Source organism: Periplaneta americana, chromosome 9 (genome assembly GCF_040183065.1).
Source record: "Periplaneta americana isolate PAMFEO1 chromosome 9, P.americana_PAMFEO1_priV1, whole genome shotgun sequence".
Taxonomy (NCBI): domain Eukaryota; kingdom Metazoa; phylum Arthropoda; class Insecta; order Blattodea; family Blattidae; genus Periplaneta; species Periplaneta americana.
The window spans coordinates 78,541,673-78,563,868 of NC_091125.1; positions in this window are offsets into that span (position 1 = coordinate 78,541,673).

Consider the following 22,196-nt stretch of genomic DNA (forward strand, 5'->3'; position numbering starts at 1 on the left):
TCTTCGTCTTTATTTTTTCTTCCTGGAACTCATATCTTCTTTTCCTTCTCTTTCCTATGTCTCCAGATTTTATAGTTCCCTTGCAGTATATCTACATAATGAGATTATGAGTAGAGCTGGGATTTTTAGGTGCTAAAAATCGGAAAAAAAAAATATTTTTTTCTTGTGCTAAAAATCTGGAAATTATGTGACAAAAAGGAAAAATTTTTAATAATATTTCAACATAGTACGAAATGGAAATATAAAAATTGGAAATTTATCCTTTGAAGAGATGGAAAAATTCAAATACTTTGGAGCAAAAGTAACAAATCTGTAATGCTCGGGAAAAGTGGCACAAGTCAACAATGTTAATTTTACACAAGGAAAAGAGCTGTCTTCACACTGGTTTATGTCGATTTGATTTTCTTCTGTATGAATTATTGTAATCGGAGAAATACTTATGTATCTTTTCCCTCGAGAGGAAATTAAACCCATAATAAATATACGAGACAAGAATATCAGTAAGAATAGGAAACAAAACGAGTGATACAATAATTGTAAATCAGGGTGTTAAACAAGGCTGCCCTTTATCTCCAACATTATTCAATATATACATAGATAAAGTCACAGAAGAATGGCAGAATAAAATAACAACCGGCATAAATATAGGCACGACATTATTGAAGTCCATGCTTTTTGCTGACGATCAGATCTTGATGGCAGAATCGGAGGATGACTTACAGGTGGCAGCTTATCAACTACAATTAATAATGGAAAAATATAATCTTAAAATTTCTAATCATAAAACAAAAACAATGGCATTTGAAGGAGTTGAGCACAGAAGATGTAAAATAGTTTTAAATCATGAAATCATAGAACAGGTATCCTCCTTTAACTATTTAGGCTGCAATATATCATACGTAAAAGAACAAGACGTCAAAAATAAAATGAGTAAATTTCAACAGATGTGTGGAACAATACGAAGGACCTTAAAAAATAAAACACAACGTTCAACACAACTAAAATTTTATACAACGTTAGCTGTCCCACTATTAACCTATGGTTCAGAAAATTGGTCTATAAACCGAACAACTAAAAAGAAAATTGAATCCAGCGAAATGAAATTCCTTCGAAGTGTTGCTGGTCTCACTCTTTTAGATCATCAAAAGAACAAAAATATACGAGAACAACTAAATATGTTTAATTTGACTGAGAAAATACAACAACAAAAACATAATTGGTACCAACATATAAGAAGAATGAATGACGACCGGTTACCTAAAGTAATACTGAACTATGAACCAAGAGGACACAGAAATGTTGGTAGACCAAGAACAAGATGGATAGACGACATAAACTTTGAAGACGGAACAGGCCAATAGGCCTAATCCCTGTGGTTGATGATGATGATGATGATAAATATAGGACATGCTTGCTATTATTCGGTTGAGAAGCTTTTGTCATCTAGACTGATTTCCAGAAAACTAAAAGTTGGTATTTATAAAACAGTTATATTACCGGTTGTTTTGTATTGTTGTGAAACTTGGACTCTGACGTTAAGAGAGGAACAGATGCTAAGATTTTTCGAGAATAAGGTACTTAGGAAAATATATTTTGGGGCTAAGGGGGATGAAGTTACAAGAAAATGGAGAAAGTTACACAAAACAGAACTGCATGCATTATATTCTTCACCTGTCATAATTGGCAACATTAAATCCAGACGTTTGAGATGGGCAGGGCATGTAGCACGTATGAACGTATGGGTGAATCCAGAAATGCGTATAGAGTGTTATTTGGGAGACCTTTGGGAATGCCGAGACGTAGGTGGGAGGATAATAGCTATTAAAGTTGATTTGAGGGAGATGGGATATGATGGTAGGGACTGGATTAATCTTGCTCAGAATAGGAATAGATAGGGGGCTTTTGTGAGGACGGCAGTGAACCTCCGGGTTCTCTAAAAACCATTTGTAAGTATATTAAAATGTTATGTGTAGGTCTATATTATATGCTCTTTTGAAGTGTTCAAGTTAACCACGTCGTATTTTTTCCTGATACAAGAAAGAAAGATGGTCATAACAGCTACAAAGATACGCAATATCAAGTCGATGCTTGCTATTCGCACAACGTCTCTGTGAACGTATTCAACCGAGCCCTGTCCTTGTAGTTGTTAAGACTTGCAGTGACTCCAGCGTATGAAGTTGAACAGTCATAAAATGATAGCGTGCAACGCTGCAGTTGGAGCATTTACGGCCCTGGTTATCTTCCGCGCAGAGACTTTCAGAATGGAGACAGAAGTTGACTGTTGCATTAAACTTCGTATCTCTATCATTTCTTGTTGCTTGGAAGTTTTTGTTAAGAGACTAGTATGCTTAAATTAGATATAATATACTACTCTATTGCTGCTTTATTATTGAAAGGCATTTCAAATACATTCTGTATATTCACTGTATGTCCCATTTACTACTCCTTCATCCCACATATTATTCACCTTCTTTGTGATGTGTATTACTGATTCTATTTCAGTAGAATGTCCGTCTCAACCAACATTTTTTTTTAATGTCTGTTTCTGTAAAATATTTGAATCGATACCGAACTCCTTTTAACATATTTCTGTAAAATATCTAGCTTCATCTCCATTTTCTTTTAAAGCCTTGGTTTTTCTGAATCGACTCATGCGACGTGCGATGTGCTAGGCCCGCCTCGCACAAATCCGGACTACAGGAGAGATAGTGAGTGGTTTCTATAACTGCGACGTGCGATATCTGCGTACCTCGCAGTTATAGAAACCACTCACTATCTCTCTCAAAGTCCGGATTTGTGCGAGGCGGGCCTAGCACCTCGCAACTCGCATGCGTCGCCTCAGAAAAACCAAGGCTTGAACATCTACTTCTGTAAAATATCTGTCTTATTTTAATTTTTAATACCTATTTCTGTAACACGTTTGTCACAATCCTCACATTATTTTAATATATTCAATAATTCTTAATTTATACATCCATAGAACCCTTCCATAACGTTGACAATATATGCTTGTAGTTATTAATCACTATATTTCGGCTCCATAACATTTTTTTTTATTTAACGACGCCGTATAAACTACTATTTTATTTAGCGTCGATTGAATTGGTGAGGTGAAGTGGCACTTTATGAGATGAGGCCAATGGCTTTCTTTGATTACCTGACTTTCGCCTTATAGCTAGGGAAAACCTCAGAAATAACCCGGCCAGGTAGTCTGTCCACGCGGGAATCGAACCCATTCCAAACGCAGTCTCAGATCAGCAGGAAATTGCGCAATCGTCTTGAGCTACACCGGTGTCCTTCTATAGGCTATATTATATCAATTTGCTATAATTTAATTATTTACACGGATAACTTCGTTTCTTGTATATTTTTTCTGCTTCATAGATTTTAGTTGAGATTACTTATTTTGATTATTTTGACTCAGCTGACTCCTTTTTTTTTTATTTCTATGTCGAATTGACAGTTTTTTTTCTTCACTATTGATCATGTCACTTGAAATAAAATTTAAAATAAGCACAATAAACATTTATTTTATTAATGTTTACTTATGCATTATGGTATATAATATGTCTTAAGAAATATTCAATATCTTGAGAAATGGTAATATTCATCAAAAAGAAGAAACAGTCTAATAAGCAAAGGTCCCAAATCTAATATCTTTCGACATATGAATACTTGTTCATCAACATCATAGGAGATTCTCAATGCGATTTCCACTAATTGTAAAGCATCCTTCAGCCCTACGTCTTAAGGAATCACACCTTGTTACTCTTTGTTTACTACCTTTCCAATAAGATAGCTACTGTAGACCCAAAAGAGGTCACATTAGGAGATTTGTTGTTCTTACAGTACCAATTTCAAAGCCCTTGTTTCATACAAATTTTCATTTTACAACTTATGTTTATTAGATTTTGTATTCTTGGTTTGATGAACATTACCACCGCCCACAATTTTCTATGTGCTTTTTAATGGAAGTCACATGGAGCATCTCCTTTGATGTTGATGAACATGTATCTACTCATATCTCGGAAGATTTTAATTTTAAGGTCCATGTTTATTAGATTTTTTTTCTTGAATTGATCACTACTACTACCTCTCAGAATATTGAATGCTCCTTTTTAATGGGTATCACATTGACCATCTCCTTTGATGTTGATGAAGAAGAGGCCTACTCACATCTCGGAAGATATTAATTTTAGAACCCATGTTTATTAGACCTTTTTTCTCTTGTTTTCATGATTGCCACCACCTCTCAAAATATTGAATCTTTTAACACCTTGTATATTAGATATATCTGATTCTATTTCTAAACTTCTATAAACTGTAACGTCTAGTACGAAATCTGAGATATTTAGGTTAAAGATTATGTAGTCAACGATGAACGATGAACCTTTGGCTCAAGAAATATACAGTATTTATATGTATCCTTAAGTTGATAAAAAGTGTTCATTGTCTCGAGTTTGTTATAGAGAGCGAAGTCCCGTAGACTTTAAACTTTGTTATTACAAAGTACTTCACAAATGAATCCAAATTTCCTTCGCATATACACGGGGCCGAGCCTTACTATGTGCAAAAAGAATATCGGATAGAGTTCGCTCTAGGGTGTTGGTAACAACAGCTATTATAGGTTTTCTACTGGTAGATGAATTGCCATACATGTCACTGTTACTCAGAATAAATTAAAAAAAAAGAAAAGCGAACTGTGCAAGACGGAAGCATCGAAAAGAAAACGGCGTGCTGTAATTCGTTTTTTAACTGCAGAAGGATGTATACATGCTGAAATTGATCGCACAGTGTTGCAGTATATGGAAAGGCATGCTTAGGAAAATCAGCTGTAAAGGATTTGTGTTCAAGGTTTCGTTCCGACCAAACATTTCTACAGGACAATCCATTACCAGAGCAAAAGCTCAAGGCTATTGTGTCAAATTATATTCAACATATTGATGCCCTTTTCCTAGAGAATACGAGAATAACAATAAGCGAACTTAATTTATTACTGAATATCAGCCAAGGAAGTATTAACTAAATTCTCCTTAAACACCTGCAGTATCTCTAAGTTTGCGCAAAAAGGATGTCACACTCTTTAACTATTGAGCAGAATGCCAAACGTGTAAGAATCTGTCAAGTGAACCTCAGAATATATCAGGAGGGAGATGATGAGCTTCTGCATTTCATTTTGACAGGTGAAGAGATTTTGAGCCATATTATCATTGCTGACATGGAATGTAAAACCGCCTATTCTTCTTGCCCTAAGATCTCAAGTTACAAGTGAATGCAACCAAATTTCTTTCTTCAAATATCGAAGTCCATTGCTAGTGAAATTTCTGAAGCGTGAACAAATGACCAGTGTCGATTGTATACAGACACTCTGGGGCACCTTAGACAAAACATGAAGAATAAAGTCTTTTGACAAGAGAATGATTTTACTCGATAAGAGTGTTCGAGCTCACACTGCCACATCAATAAGAGACGACTTGCAATAATTTCGCTGTAAAACGCTACCACATCCCCTTACAGCCCAGACTTTTTGGAGATTTGAAGAAAAGCCTGAAGGGAACCACATTTCTAACGTACGAAGCGGTGCAAAATGCTGCTAAACATTGATTCACCTCCAGCCCACGGGGATTCTACAGTATGAGTTCGGCATCCGTACCTGGTGTGTGTTTTGGTAGTGTGGTGTGTACTGGTATTAAGTAATAAGCTCAAATTTCTTTCTATTGGCAATGGTGGGTTTCATTTTAACGACCTAATATTTATGACGGCACATATTGTTGGTTTATTCCACCCCCATGCTTTAATTCGTGTTGTCCACTCTTGGGCGATAAATGGTCATCGTTGTTTTTATTGTGATGCTCTCTTTGATTAAGTACAGGATCATTTTGCGGTTAGTAAATTTGCTGCTATACACACCTCTAAGTTTCATTTCTATTTAAAGAGAAGCCATGTGATGCATTCTATCTGCTTAAAATTTCATAAGTTTCATGATTGTGCACCTCGAATCCAATAAAAGTCATGACAACTATTAAACGTGATCGTGGGTATAAACACAACCGCGGACGATGAGTTCTTAAGGTGAAATGAAAATCCTTGGGCATACTATTTCCATACAGGAAATTATGCCAGGATTTACTTGTTGTATACTAACAGCACGAAAAAGAACCCTGTCCTGAAGGACAAAGATACAGACGAAAAGGCAAGCCGACTTTTATTCAAACAAGCAGACTCTTGTTTTATCCGTAAATTGAGTGTGTAGATGTCTCTGAGGACAGTGTCCTGTGAGACTACAGAAGCCTGCAATGGCGAGACAGGAATTAAATGTCTCGGTCAGCTACTCTGGGAGAGTTCAACCTAACCTATGTAGGTATATCATTCTGGAGCTCTTTCCCATTCCGTTCTCCCTTTGGCCTTTGTTGTTCATCGGCTTCCGAATGTCTGCTTTAGATCGTGTCCTTATGTGGTCATTTGTCTTATTACACTCCTTTGTTCGATATGTACTAAGAAAGAGTATTGCAGTAATTTTTATTTTCTGTTTTATTGACTTCATGGTCTATTTAGCATACGATAACAGTGATGAAAAAATGTGTTGTTTTTTGCTGTATTATAAATAACTGTGGAGTAGTACTTATTTTATGTAAGTGTTGTCTCGTGTAAGATGTCATAATAAACCTTGTTTTATTATTATTATTATTATTATTATTATTATTATTATTATTATTATCATCATCATCATCATCATCATTAGTCAGAATTGGGAATATATTGCTGGTTTGTTACATGATTTCCTGTGGCTATTATAGAAACAAATTATAACATAATACAGTAAGCTGAGGATGTTCTTTACTCATTGGGCAGACATCATAAGTCTCCATCTCAATTATGCACTAAATAAAACAAACAGTAACTTTCTCGTCTGATATTATATAGCATATATATTGTGAGCCTAGAATTTTTATATATTTCCAGTTGTCTCGAGTATATAAGAATCAGGGATTGCAGAAACAGCACATTTCATGAAAACTAAATTTTTCAGTAGACACAAAAAACAGTATTACTGGTGGTAGACCACATCATTGGCTATAGTACTGGCTTCTTCAGACAGAAGCCTAATAGATGTGTCGTTTTAAACCAAATTTATTGGAATCTAATGAATTGTTAATGAAATAAATTAATATATATTAGCTTGTCATGTGCTGTTTCTGCAAGAAATCAAAATTGTAGTATAATAATTTCAGTTCAACTAAAGTTTGTCAATTTAGAGATATAATATATGCATAGAACTATTGTGTAATTAATACATAAGTTCAACATATAAATGAGCTTATTTTTCCACAATAGGCCACTGAAGAATATTATTGTAAAATTCTTGATTTCATGTGGTATGTTACGCTTTAGTTTGCGTATATCGTCAAGCTTCTCCCTTTGAATTGGCACGATTGTGTCTGGAATTCCAATTAAGAAGGTAAATATGGTATTCCTCTTTGTACTTACAAGCAAACATTCTCATGAGGGCAGATAAAAAAATTAATCATTTTTCTTTCATAATTTTAATAATGTCAAAAGAAGTGCTTACACAAATTTTGGCCACTCGAGCGTAATTACGAAGGTCGTAAAAAATACGTTTCCCTGGGGCCGTTTACAGAAGGAGAACAAAATTTCATGAAAAGTTTTATTGCAACAGATATAGACATTTGTGGGATCAATTTTTGTATCCTTGTGTCGTAGGTGTCTGCCGTCTGGAATCGGAATCAATGTGTCGGCACATGTCTTTGATATGAGTTGTTTCTGCGCCCTTCCAGGATTTCACAGATCTCCAAATGTGAGACGGCTATACTGACATATGTGGTTTGTGCATGGAATGATAGCACTATATCAACAGTCATGAAACTCGAATAAACTCATTTCGCCACAAATAATGACATGTGCTGTTTCTGCCATCCCTGATTCATATAATTTTGCATCAGTCCCATTTTAAAGAATTGCATATCTTCACACAATATCGTATAACTACTTTATATGTAAGGCGGAAAGCGAAAGGAACCTCTTGTCGGAGAAGTAAAATTTTCAGTACAAGCAGAATGGATGGTTAGGGTCGAAAATATCGAATTCGTTATTTTGTCGATTATTATAGCTTAGTTTTTTCCTGTTCAAGCTCATATGCATAGATTTAAAAGTATCTTAAATATGTAAAGTTGTATTCTACATCTTACGATGTTTGGTGACGTATATAGTTTGTATAGTTTCTTCACACCCACAAGCAGTGCTGACTAGATCAGACGCTATGGACAGTACTCTATAACAGAGTCGCCAGTATGAAAGGATAATTCCAAGCCTTTGGTGTGAGACGAACTCGATAGCTCAGTGGTAGAGCGCCTGACCGGAGTACAGGAAGTCGCAGGTTCGATTCCCGCTGGAGGTTGTGAAATTTTTCTTTCGTACCATGGCATGATTGTGATTATAATAGTATTTAAATTTATTAAAGTTGTATTGATGGTGACAATGTAAAACTTGTTTTCTCAAATACTTCATTTCCGTAAAAAAATATTAAAACTGCCATAACTCACTCAATTTATTAGTTATAAATCTAAAGTTGATATCAAATTTTTCAGAATTTAATGCTAAATTTGAAAATAACATAAACTCTAAATCTCAAATTTGCGACAAGAGGTTCCTTTTCGCTTTTCGCCTCACATATACAGAATATAACTGAATGCCCATTAGAAATACATTGGGTTTGGAGAGAGATCAGAGAAAAAGAAAAGACCACACCGGGACTGGAATCTGCAGCGCTTGTGTTATAAGCTAATGGGATACGTCACTCGGCCAACTTAGGGACAAGCAAAATAGGCCTGTGATTTAAGGGACTGGAATAAGCAAAAATATAGATCTGAATAAGAACGAATGTCATGAGAAGAGCAGTTTCCGTACTGCAAGCTGAAATTATTTCATGCCATGACATCATTTAAGATCTCCAGATTTATATACATTAGTTGGTTTTTATTTCTGTTAATGTTTTTCTCACCACTGCAACAAGTGAGTCAAGAATTACTAGAAATAACGACTACCAAATTTCGTTTCAAACTTCTTTAAAAATGCTAATATATTATGTTGAAGCTCTAACGTCACGGCTAGAATTCGTGACATCAGCAAATTCCTCCAATCCACGATGTCTCCTAAACAGGAATCTTTATGTAGCCGCAATGGACCATAAACATTTTAATCCTAGAGCAAGGAAACGGCACATTTCTAGACTTTGTTTTCTAATCATATACTCAACTCACTCAATTTATTAGTTATATAGGCCTACTTTGTCTCCTCTACAAACTGTAAAATTTTGTAATGAGTATTTAGATATATCCTATAGGCATAGGCCTAATAATGCATGCTTGTCCATTGTGCCAAGTGTTCCTGGATTCATATTTAACAACAACAACAATAATAAAGATGATTATTATTATTATTATTATTATTATTATTATTATTATTATTATTATTAATATTAGATGTAACATAATATTTCTAATTTGAAGAAAGCCAGTTACCTTACGCAAGTTCAGTATATCGTGTAACTACTAAGGGCTATTTTATCAATTATTTCCCTTTCCAGTAACACCGGCACAGATCTGTATCCATATCCATCAATACTTTCATTCGACGTAGGTACAGTGGTTCGCATCCCTCATAATCCAGCATTCATATTCGCCTCAGCATCCATCATCCCGAGCTCTACATTCCAATATTTCACATGCAGTCGTTAATCACACTATATCATTTGCACTGCCACAAAAATATTCTCTTTATGAACGTAGGTTGTTGTAATGCCTTATCTGCCTACCATTGAATTACACGCCAAGGTGAAAGCCGTGCGATGCCGTACTCGACTAAAATAAACGTCCAAATCTGGACTCATAATCTGGTTCCTTAGCGATGATGAAATGGAAAATGCAAATGAACTGTCAGAAAAGTGTTTTCTCTTTTGTACAAAACCTACATTTTCAGTTCTATGCCGTGTTTGTTTTCTGTTTGCTTAAAACAGTAAGATTTATGGCATACATTTATAATTTAAGAATGTTCAATTTTGGTCCATCACATTTTTCAACATTGTTATACACAATTTAAGTTTTTTATTCATTCTGTTCTCACTTATATCACTATTTGAGTAATCACACACACTCACTATTAACTTATCCCAATTCATGGTTTGTCATACACTATTCAATTTCATTCTACTGTGCTTTTTCCATCCTTGTTTATTACATTAATTCCAAGATTTAGTTACTTTTTTTTTTCGTTGTTCGTTTTTTCAGATATTAATGACAGAATTTTTTTTGCAGTTATCTTTGTTGTTTATAGACCTTTTTGAAAAAAGTATACATATTTAATTTTCTCCCCATTTCTAGATAAACAGAGGTTTCTTACAGTTACTTGCCACATTCATACAATTGTCGCGTGAAACATACATTTAATAATTTACCCATAACCAACCTAGTGATGATAGAAAAGCATTGGTTCTTAAAAAATGTTTAACTCTTCCCATACAGACAATTTTAGCGCGTTTTTTATCAGATATCCATAATTTCTAATAAATTTTATACGTAACCTTTAATTATTTTTAATCATTTATTTTTATTGATGGTTGTTTTAAATTATAAATTTGTTTATTGCAATATGTTTAACATGGATTTACTTACTTTTACATACATATATACTTATTACTCTGATGATACCTATAATAAGGGCGAAAACGTTCACTAATATATATTAGCAAAAATAACCTTTTTGACGTTTTGCTACAATAAATAAGTGAAAGACTAAACAATCAATACTTCACATTTTTGTATTATCATTATATGACTTATTGGAATACATATAAAATGAATTCTAAATTCAAATTTATGGTAAGATAAAAGATTTTCTGTGATATTGGACATCTTTTGTAACTTGTAATGACAGTCAGTACTAATAACAGAAAATGCAATCAGTCACAATATGCAAAACTTTTTCTAGCACTATATTTAGTTTTAAAGACGTTGACTTTTTAACCTGTGTCTTTTGATTCATTGAACAAAACTCTGAATAACTGTTTGTTGTCTTCTTTCGCAATGTCTACTTTGTCCAGTACATATTTCATCACTATCAGGCGGAAATCTAACCCTGACCGGCTAGATTAAAGACCAGCACACTTACGCTAAGCCATAGACGCGGCTGAGGAAGAGACTTATAAGAAAAATTAGTTATTAGTATAGTAATTAATAAATTGTCTAAATAGGTTTGTTTGAAAATACCACAAACAATTTGACTCTTTTCGTCTTCATATTTTAGGCGTTTTTTTTAACTAAAACTCAATATTCACAGGTAGTTAGATATATCAGCACTGCGCAAGGTTACATCTTAATACATACATGATAAATACAGTAAGGATATATTATTCACCTCTGTAGAAAGTACATAAAAGCAGTGTAGAAAAATACGATCGACACAATTCGTGAGGACCGAAACAAGTAATTTTTCACAATAAATCCATGCACAGAACTATCTTCCCTTTCGTTGTTAGAGAACACGTAGGGCCTAAGTCGATTTCGTTGATTTCCTTTTAATAGGTTTCGATGATGTCTGAGGTCTTGTTTGTGACGAATAAAGTGCGCAAGGGCAGAGTTTCTCAGATGCTCACGTTGTTTGTAATAAACCTTCAAATGCAAAACAAAGACAATTAGTTACATTACAAAAATACAGAAATTAATTATCGGTCTAAAACTTCCTTCTCGACCTTCGCTGTCGGCAAACTTTGCCTTGCACACAGTAGCCAGCAAACTCTTTTGAGTTCAAATGGCTTCAAAAGGAAGTGGTCTTGTTTCACCTGAAGAGCTCCAGTTCCTCGAAATTGCTACTTGAACACCACGAAGGTACTATGAGGTATAACGCTTTCTGGAAATCATACTGCGTACGGACGTTGTGCCTCTCTGCCATTGCACCGTACGCATGGAGCATATCGGTTTTTTTTTTAATCAGCTTGAAACGCCCCATTGCTACACGAGCACTCCAGGGTAAAACTAAATGATCCAGTAAGCATAGAGTACAGCGCACAGTGGACTTTCGTATTTAAAGGATATTGTACAGTCGAATTCGATGAAGGGAGACATTTCTGGTCGTAGGTTTATTGTTAAAAATTATTTTCCTCTATCACACATAGGGTAAGGTTGTCTATATCGCACCACTTTAGCATTTATAATTTTTATTGAACAATACAGTTTTTATTTTCTGCATTCCTTTAAAGAGATACATTCCCAGAATATTTACCTTTCATGTAAAAAAGAATCCTTGAATTTGATTTAATATTTTTAAATTAAAATGACATTTTCGAAACATATGTCAATGATGCCATTTAGGCAATTAGTGTCCTAAATAGCACCTGCGGTTTCTTAAATCGCACCTCTTTATCTGCAGGTAACAGGATGAAGGAAAGCTTTTATTATCGAACATATTGAAGAGTATTTCAATGAATAATGTAATACATGCAAATTACAAGTTTATTGAAATTAATGAAAGAGAGTAACGCATCTTCAAATGAAATTGAAAAAATAGAACGTAAATTCCGTAACATTTAAACTTTCTGAATGCGTTTTTTATTGTTACATATTCGCCATGTGCTTCACCAGGCATTCAGACTGTAAACTGCGTCACCTTTTCTCCAGGATTACCTCGAAGCCACCTAAGAACTGCTTCATGATATAGCTGTCTGAAATGATTTGAAGATAGAAACGTCTAAAGGCTGGACCTATGAATATTATGACGAGGAAATTGAAAAAGGAACATACCATTTTCCCGAGATAATCTAGCTTCTAAATTTTTGGAATGGGTCGTATAGGTGGACATACAAAAGCAGCACTTTTTTCTATGGCAGGTTTGAGTGGCCAATAAAATGTTTGAGCTATTCGACAAATAGTTCACCGTTGATGTACACTGACTCAGAGCAACAAATAACGATCCTGGAGGAGCACCAGCTGATAATGAAGGACGCACTGTTTGACGATTAAAAATTATCACAGGTGGTACAGAATACCTGGTGCGCTTGTACAACACACACTTGTTGTATTAACGCCCTTCTCACCACTTGATATTGCACCCACCTGATGCATTCCTAGTTCAGTTAAAATTTTTGGGACCTTCTTTTGTACGGTTAGTATTGCTACAGTTGCTCATATCGCACCGGTGCGAATTAGGCACCTACAAAGTGGTGCGAATTGAAAAACTACGCCATAAGTTATTATTTCCTTCATTATAGCCTATAATCGACCACATGTTCGAAAATCCTACTAAGTTAAATCTTCTTTAATATCTCTTTAAACGAATAACATCTTAAGATTATGTATTCCTTTGCATACAAATCCGTTATTTAGTTACAAAATGTTAGCTAAATATACATCCACCTGAGCGATTATATTAGATACACTATCATCATGCTGCTGAACACAAAGAAGTGGCAGAAAGCGGCATGGTGGAAGTTCATATGGTAGATTGTAACAATACCACTAGATGCAACAATACTACAGTAATTTGTTTTAAACTAGCAGTGGTGCGATTTAGGAAGCGGTGCGATTTATGCTACTCTACCCTACTACCTGATGTTCAGATATTTTTATAGATAAATATCTTTTTAACTTCAATCACAATCGCATTTCCTTTTTTAAAATCTCTTAATTAACTTTTGATTGATATTTTTGAAAGTAAGGCTATTATTTTTTAGTTTCTTGACGTAAATTTATTATTGTTACCTTCGAATGTTGTTTATTTATTTATTTATTTATCTATTTATTTATTTATTTATTTATTTATTTATTTATTTATTTATTTTAAGAGAACTATTAAGATAAATTTTACTTATTAATTAGAGTCCACCGCCGGATTTTCTTTTCTTATAAAGAAACAAAGCAAACATTTTTCTTGATTATTAAAATTCATCATTCTCAGTTGGATTTAAACATGCCAACCTCCGGTCTGATCGTGGGCAAGTTAACCACTAAACTAACGAGAGCGATTAAAAATGTAAAATCGAAATTGAAATGTTTACACATAGTGATAACATAACAATAAATCTGTCAATTTTCGTGAGACTTGTGCATAAAATGGGAAATTATAGGATTGGAAAAATAGGCCGCCTGTTTTTCTTGTCAATCAGTGATGGAGTGCTTTACTGTGCCGTAAATGTACAATAAGAAACCACAGGATTTCCTCTTCTTACAAAGAAAGTCATCCCCATCGTCATTGAAAATCGGGGTTTAAACCGGCGGATCTATAATCCAATTGCGATCTTGTTAACCATTAGCTACATCACCTAGAACGATGCGAAAATTTAAAATAGAAATTAGAATTTCTGGAACACTGTTTACACAGAGCGATGATGTAGCTGTGACAATGAATTTGTCAATTTCCGTGAGACATTGAAATGAGAGCGTGGTTTCGCTTCGCAAATGTTTATACCACTCCAGGCAGATACGAGAACTAACAGATAGCAACGACGTTGATGGGAATTCGAAGGTGGGTGACAATGGGTAATAGAATTCGCTGCGGTAACTCGAGATATCAGCGTTCTGTCATTCGAAACAGTTAGTGCACAAGTTGTAAACTATTTCCAATCCTGCGTTTTACGTGTTGCATACCACGAAGGCTTCCGGCTGATAAAGACCAAGATGACGTGAACATTTCTCATGAAAATGTTCGCTTGATTCAAAACTGTTGAATAAAAGTTGCTCTACCAAAGTTAATATTATAAAAAAAACATTAAATAAATAATTGGAGAACTGCAATTTTATTTAATTTCCGTATTATTATATTCATTGTATGAGGTTCTTTGATGTCTTATAAGAATTTTCCCTCATTAGCATTCTGCATGCCTTTGGACCAAAAGTTCGTGACTTCAAATCCGGCTCAGAGGATGGATTCCTTGTCGTTTCCTTTTACTAATAATCGTGCCTGTTTCTTCATGTATCGGACGTTTGAGTTATAGATCTAACATTCGATAAATCTGGTGACACTGTTTGTTAGTATGGTGACGTCATTAATTATTGGATGACTGAAATTATGATGTGTTTAAAACAAAGTAGTTTCGAATCCAGCCAGCAGTGATAAAATATAAACTAAAAACAAATAGGCTAAATGTGGCCTCATAATGAACTGATTATTCTTCGTACACAAATCTTCCTCTTCTTCTTCTTTTATTTTCTATTTAGACTACCAAGCCTGTTCATTCAGCCATCTCTAGCCATCTCTGATGGGATCTTCCTGAACTCATCTTCCCTTACGGAGAGTTGTCCCTACAGTCTTCACTGTTTTATCTTCTGAAATTCTATCAACATGTTCCTTCCATTCTTTTCTTCTCCCATTGATCCATTCCTTTAGCCTATAACTTGAACCCTACACTGCTCTCTAATGCCGTACACAAATGGAGCGACTAATTCATGCGAGGAGTATAAAGAGAGAAATAGTTAATTTAGCATAGTTTAATTTTAAAGTATTTAACTGTGGTATTAATTTTCATACGAATCCAATTTTCTATACAGATATATTTTCTATACAATAAATTTATTTCAAATAAGTCATTGGCGTCATATAGACGTTTGAATCGTCTCTATTATTAACCGCATTGTTGTCTTGAGACCAGGCCTCCTGGATTGAGGATGCAAGCGCAGTCTAGTATATACAGTCACGAAGCTTGTGTTGTGAGGGTGCTAGCAACAATAGACTGTGCCGATACTATTTCGCATTGTCTGTAATGAGGCGATATTAGCGATCCTAGTGGTTAGCAACTATCTATGGATGCATATTTACTACGTATTGAGCTTCGTTACTGTATATACTAGACTGTGATGCAAGTATGAAGTAATTAATGAGAAACTGAATAAATTTGAACTTGTATAAGTCAATAGAACGCTCTCAAAGAAAAAGAGTCTATGCATGCAGATTGCATTTTACCAAGTAGTCCAAACAGTTGCATCTATTTAACCTTAAAATTGTAGAAAATAAAAATTGAAACTGTATAGACGACATAGAGGTAAGTATTGGAAAAAAATGTGATTAGTAGACGTAAATTTTAAACGGAAATAACAACGGCAGAGGACCGCAAAAATAAATGACAAATGGCCTTCCGAAGAGAGCCCAGATAAATGATTTAAATAGTCTGAAGGGCTAAGAGTTCTAGATTACAATCAGGAAAGATGGGAAGACAATCTTTTAGATTAACTCTTCTATAAATTGAATAGAGCATCAAAGCATATCTTGATGATGATGATGATGATGGTGATGATGATGATGATGATGATGATATGAATTTGAATTATGGTTTATTTAACTACGCTCACAACTTAACACACTTAAATGCCATCGATCTGGGCCGGGATCGAGCTCACGACCTCGAGCATAGAAGGCCAGCGCTATACCAACTAGATGATGAAAGTAATATAATAAAATTAAAAATAGATTCTTAATAAAATCTCAGATTTAAAAAAAAATATTAGTAACAATACAAATATTGAGCATAATAAAATATCTTATGTAATGTGCAGAAAAGTTATCCCTGTTTAGAGATCATGTTGGCCCACAGAATAGCGAGAAATTAAGGCTCGCTTTTTAAAATCGCATTAGTATCAGTAGGGATATCAGTCGTACTTGCTGGCCGCCTTTGGCTCCAAGGAAATACCAACGATATTCATTTATGTTACAGGCTGAGAGTGTCTCAGGACCTTAGTAATGTACATAGAGTGGGAATAAGGTAACTATGCATACTTTAACAACTTATTCCTTGGATAAAGTACAACAAAAGATTCCGATACCATATTAGTCCCAAATGAACACTTTTCTCAGAAAAAAAAAAAAATTCACCCTAATTGTTAACACTGTTTTACTCAGTATGTATTATTCGTACGATTCTGATTTTATTCTTCTCATTAGAAAAACTTATCAGGAATGATTTATCACTTTGCAGTTTTTAGTAAAGTGGACAGTTCTATCACAAATAAAAATTAAAGCAAAATTCACTATACACCGTACTTAAGTGAATATTTTTTATTTTTAGGTTCTCCATCCATTCCCTGAATGTTTTCCACACATTAGTTAACACTCTGTATACGATGATTATTAAAGTACTACGGATGGTCTGCTTGGTATTCATGAATCCCATGATGACAGGTAGGCCATCCTGTCTCAGCCATAACAGACCTAGTTCCCATTCACAGACGATTGCTTGATAAGCTCTAGGCCCTTCCTCTGTAGTAGATCAGTATTGAAAACCCCGTACTAACACCAAGACGTCACCTCAGCCTGTTTTAGACTACTTAAGATGATAGTTTAAATGAGAGGAGGTGGAAAGTATTGGTGTTTTGTTCATCGCAAATTCCACCACAAGCTGGCCAGAGATCCAACCCGAGCCGCCTGGATAGAAGACCCAGCGCGCTAGCGCTGAGCCACAGACACGGCCAGTTGTGTGGTTACAGTTGTGTGTAAATGTCCTTGTTTTTGACATTAGTCCGCAATGCTGGTAATTTTCCATGAGGGCGGTTGCTAGATCCATTGAACCGAGATATGGGTTCTCACAATGAACAGCTAATATATATGTGACATCCCAGCAACAGGGAGAACGGGTATGAGATTCGTATCATCCAAGATTACATTATGGTTCGTGTTCACCAGCTAGAAACTCGTTAAGTTTATGGTTTAAAAAGTAATTGAGAGAGAGTGGTTTTCTCCGAATATATCTGACTTGTTTTTATTCTTATTCTCTATCTGTGTAACTCTGTCTCATTCTTTATTATTGCCTTTCAATCTCTTATTTAACGACGATATGCTCATACTTACTGGCTTTTAAGGAACCTGGAGGTTCATTGCTGCCCTCACATAAGCCCGTCATCGGTCCCTACCCTGAGCAAGATTAATCCAGTCTCTACCATAATATCCCACCTCCCTCAAATCCATTTTAATATTATCCTCCCATCTACGTTTCGGCTTCCCCAAAGGTCTTATTCCCTCCGACATCCCAACTAACACTCTATATGCATTTCTGGATTCGCCCATACGTGCTACATGCCCTCCCCATCTCAAACGTCTTGATTTAATGTTCCTAATTATGTCAGGTGAAGAATAAAATGCATGCTGTTCTGCGTTATGTAACTTTCTCCATTCCTCTGCAATTTCATCCTTCTTAGCCCCAAATATTTACCTAAGCACCTTATACTCAAACACCCTTAATCTCTGTTCCTCTCTCAAACTGGGAATCCAAGTTTCACAACCATACAGAATAACCGGCAATATAATTGTTCTATAAATTCAAACTTTCAGCCTTTTTGAGCACAGATCGGATGATAAAAGCTTCTCAACCGAATAATAGCACGCATTTTCCATATTCATTTCTACGTTTAATTTCCTTCCCAGTATCATTTATATTTGTTACTGTTGCTCCAAGATATTTGAATTTTTCGACCTCTTCAAAGGATAAATTTCCAATTTTTATGTTTCTATTTCGTACAATAGTCTGGTCACGAGACATAATCATATACTTTGTCTTTTCGGGATTACCTTCAAATCTATCTCTTTATTTGCTTCAAGTAAAATTCCCGTGTTTTTCCTTATAGTTTGTGGATTTTCTCCTAACATATTCACGTCATCCCCATAGACAAGCAGCTGATGTAACCCGTTCAATTCGAACTCTCTCTGTTATCCTGGACGTTGCTAATGGCATATTCTAGTTTATTTCTTTGCTGTGATCGCTTCGGGGAATCAGTCCCATCCTGAGGATTATTTTGAGGTTTCGTAACATGCTGCGTTTTACGGTGATGGGTTGTTAGCCCTTCGCCCAACCCCAAGCTGCAGGGTCACCCTTTTTATCGGCTGCCCGCGACTGCTTATTCAATATATCCGCAGCTATCCTCCATACCTGGAGGCCGTCTCCTCTAACCTCAACCTGAGGATGCGCCATTTAGTCGTGATAGGGACTCATAATACAAAGATTTAACGACGGTATAGGCCTATCAATTACTGTGCTATTTAACGTCGATGATGTTGGTGATAGCGAGATGGTATTTGGCGAAATGTGACCGAGGATTCGCCATAGATTACTTGACATTCGATTTTATTCATTCATAGTGTTCTCCAGTCTTTCCTATTTTCTTCCTTTCTCCTTGTCTCCTCATATAATCCATATATCTTAATGTCGTCTATCATCTAATATCGTCTTCCTTCCGCGAACTCTTCTCCCGTTATTTCTTCCAGTCCATCCTTCAGTAGGCAGTTTCTTCTCAACCAGTGACCCAGCCAATTCCTTTTCCTCTTTCTAATCAGTTTCAGCATTATTCTTTCTTCATCTACTCTTTCCAACACAGTTTCGTTTCTTACTCTGTCTGTCCACCTCACACGCTCCATCCTCCTCCATATCCACATTCAAATGCTTCTAGTCGCTTCTCTTCACTTCGTCGTAATGTCCATGTTTCTGCCCCACACTTCACACAAAGCACTTCAGTAGTCTATTCCTTAGTTCCTTCTCCAGAGGTCCGCAGAAGATGCTCCTTTTTTCTATTAAAATCTTCCTTTGACATTGCTATTCTCTTTCTGACTTCTTGGCTCGTGTTACTGCTTATAGTACACCCCAAGTATTTGAAGCTGTTCACTTGATCTACTGCCTCATTTAGAATTTGCAAGTTTACCTTCTTTACTTTTTTTTCCTATGACTGATCTTCGTCTTATTGGCATTTATCTTCATTCAATACTCCTCACAGCTGTCATTTAGCACCAGTAGCATATCCCTTAGTATCATCTCCTCGTCAGCAAATCTTATGCAGTTTATTCTTCTTCGTCCTACTGTCACTCCTCCCATGTTCTGAAAACAGTTCTTCACTAAATCCTCCAAGTAGAGTTGAACAGGGTAGATGATAAAGTGCATCCTTGTCGTACTCCTCTCCCTATTTCACTTCCTTCTGGCATTTCTTCTCCTATCCTGACTTTGACTCGTTTCATATAAAGATTACTGAACAGCCTTCTCTCTTTCGCTTTACAGTTGGGAAAACTTCGGTAAAAACCCAGCCAGGTAATCAGTCCAAGCGGGAATCGAACCCACGCTCGAGCTCGATCGCAACTCCGAATCGGCAGGCAAGCACTTCAGCTATCAGAGCTGCGCCGGTGGCTTAGTATTCTGTGTTGAAGACAATTTGAAAATGTTGATATATCGAAATACCCCAAACATCGGGCGTTTTTAAAACGTAAGAATAATGGAGAAAATCTAGTGTTTTCATCAGGGAACAAGTTAATCATTTTTACAGGTGTTTATTTATGAAGGTAGTGGCAGTGGTGGGAATTGCTGGTGTATGTCATTCTATTGAGTTACTGCAATTGAAACTGGAGGAAGTCGTGGTAAGAAGTAATGTTATTACTGTGACTCAGATTCAAAAAATGTTATGTTACGTGCATTCACAGTTACTGCTAGTAGAGCTAGTGTTTGTTATTTCGAAATTGTGAAGAAGTATATATGCCTAATGATTAGGTCAAAGATTGGAGATAAAAATCCGCGCTTCTTTATGCGCTATAAAGAAAAAAACGTTATAACCAACCAATAGACAATAATACTTCTTCTATTATTCCTAGTAAAATAGAAATGTTTCTGAAAATTTCAAAACATATAGCTCTACAGGTCATTCATTTAGGAGAAATTCTGTTACTTTTTTTGGCCGACACAAGTGCTGATGTTTTAGTCCTGAAAAAGCATGAGGGTTTGAAATATTTCTATAATTGCATAAAGTTATGTTGCCGGTATTTATGTAATAAGAAAGAAGTGACCCAGAAGCTTCTTTACGGAGGTGCAGGTTTTATGTAGTACATGTGAAGAGTCGTGATTGTGCTTATCCGAAGTGTAGGCCAAATGGGAATAATTAGAACAGAAGTGTAGGCCAAATAGCAATAATTGGAACAGAAGTGTAGGCCAAATAGGAATAATTGGAACAGAAGTGTAGGTCAAATAGCAATAATTGGAACAGAAGTGTAGGCCCAATTGCAATAATTGGAACAGAAGTGTAGGCCAAATAGGAATAATTGGAACAGAAGTGTAGGCCAAATAGCAATAATTAGAACAGAAGTGTAGGCCAAATGGGAATAATTGGAACAGAAGTGTAAGCCAAATAGCAATAATTGGAACAGAAGTGTAGGCCAAATAGCAATAATTGGAACAGAAGTTTAGGCCAAATAGGAATAATTAGAACAGAAGTGTAGGCCAAATAGCAATAATTGGAACAGAAGTGTAGGCCAAATAGGAATAATTGGAACAGAAGTGTAGGCCAAATAGCAATAATTAGAACAGAAGTGTAGGCCAAATGGGAATAATTGGAACAGAAGTGTAAGCCAAATAGCAATAATTGGAACAGAAGTGTAGGCCAAATAGGAATAATTGGAACAGAAGTGTCGGTCAAATAGCAATAGGCCTAATTGGAACAGAAGTGTAGGCCAAATAGGAATAATTGGAACAGAAGTGTAGGCCAAATAGCAATAATTGGAACAGAAGTTTAGGCCAAATAGGAATAATTAGAACAGAAGTGTAGGCCAAATAGCAATAATTGGAACAAGTGTAGGCCAAATAGGAATAATTGGAACAGAAGTGTAAGCCAAATAGCAATAATTGGAACAGAAGTGTAGGCCAAATAGGAATAATTGGAACAGAAGTGTAGGTCAAATAGCAATAATTGGAACAGAAGTGTAGGCCCAATTGCAATAATTGGAACAGAAGTGTAGGCCAAATAGGAATAATTGGAACAGAAGTGTAGGCCAAATAGCAATAATTAGAACAGAAGTGTAGGCCAAATGGGAATAATTGGAACAGAAGTGTAAGCCAAATAGCAATAATTGGAACAGAAGTGTAGGCCAAATAGGAATAATTGGAACAGAAGTGTCGGTCAAATAGCAATAGGCCTAATTGGAACAGAAGTGTAGGCCAAATAGGAATAATTGGAACAGAAGTGTAGGCCAAATAGCAATAATTGGAACAGAAGTTTAGGCCAAATAGGAATAATTAGAACAGAAGTGTAGGCCAAATAGCAATAATTGGAACAAGTGTAGGCCAAATAGGAATAATTGGAACAGAAGTGTAAGCCAAATAGCAATAATTGGAACAGAAGTGTAGGCCAAATAGCAATAATTGGAACAGAAGTGTATACCAAATAGCAATAATTGGA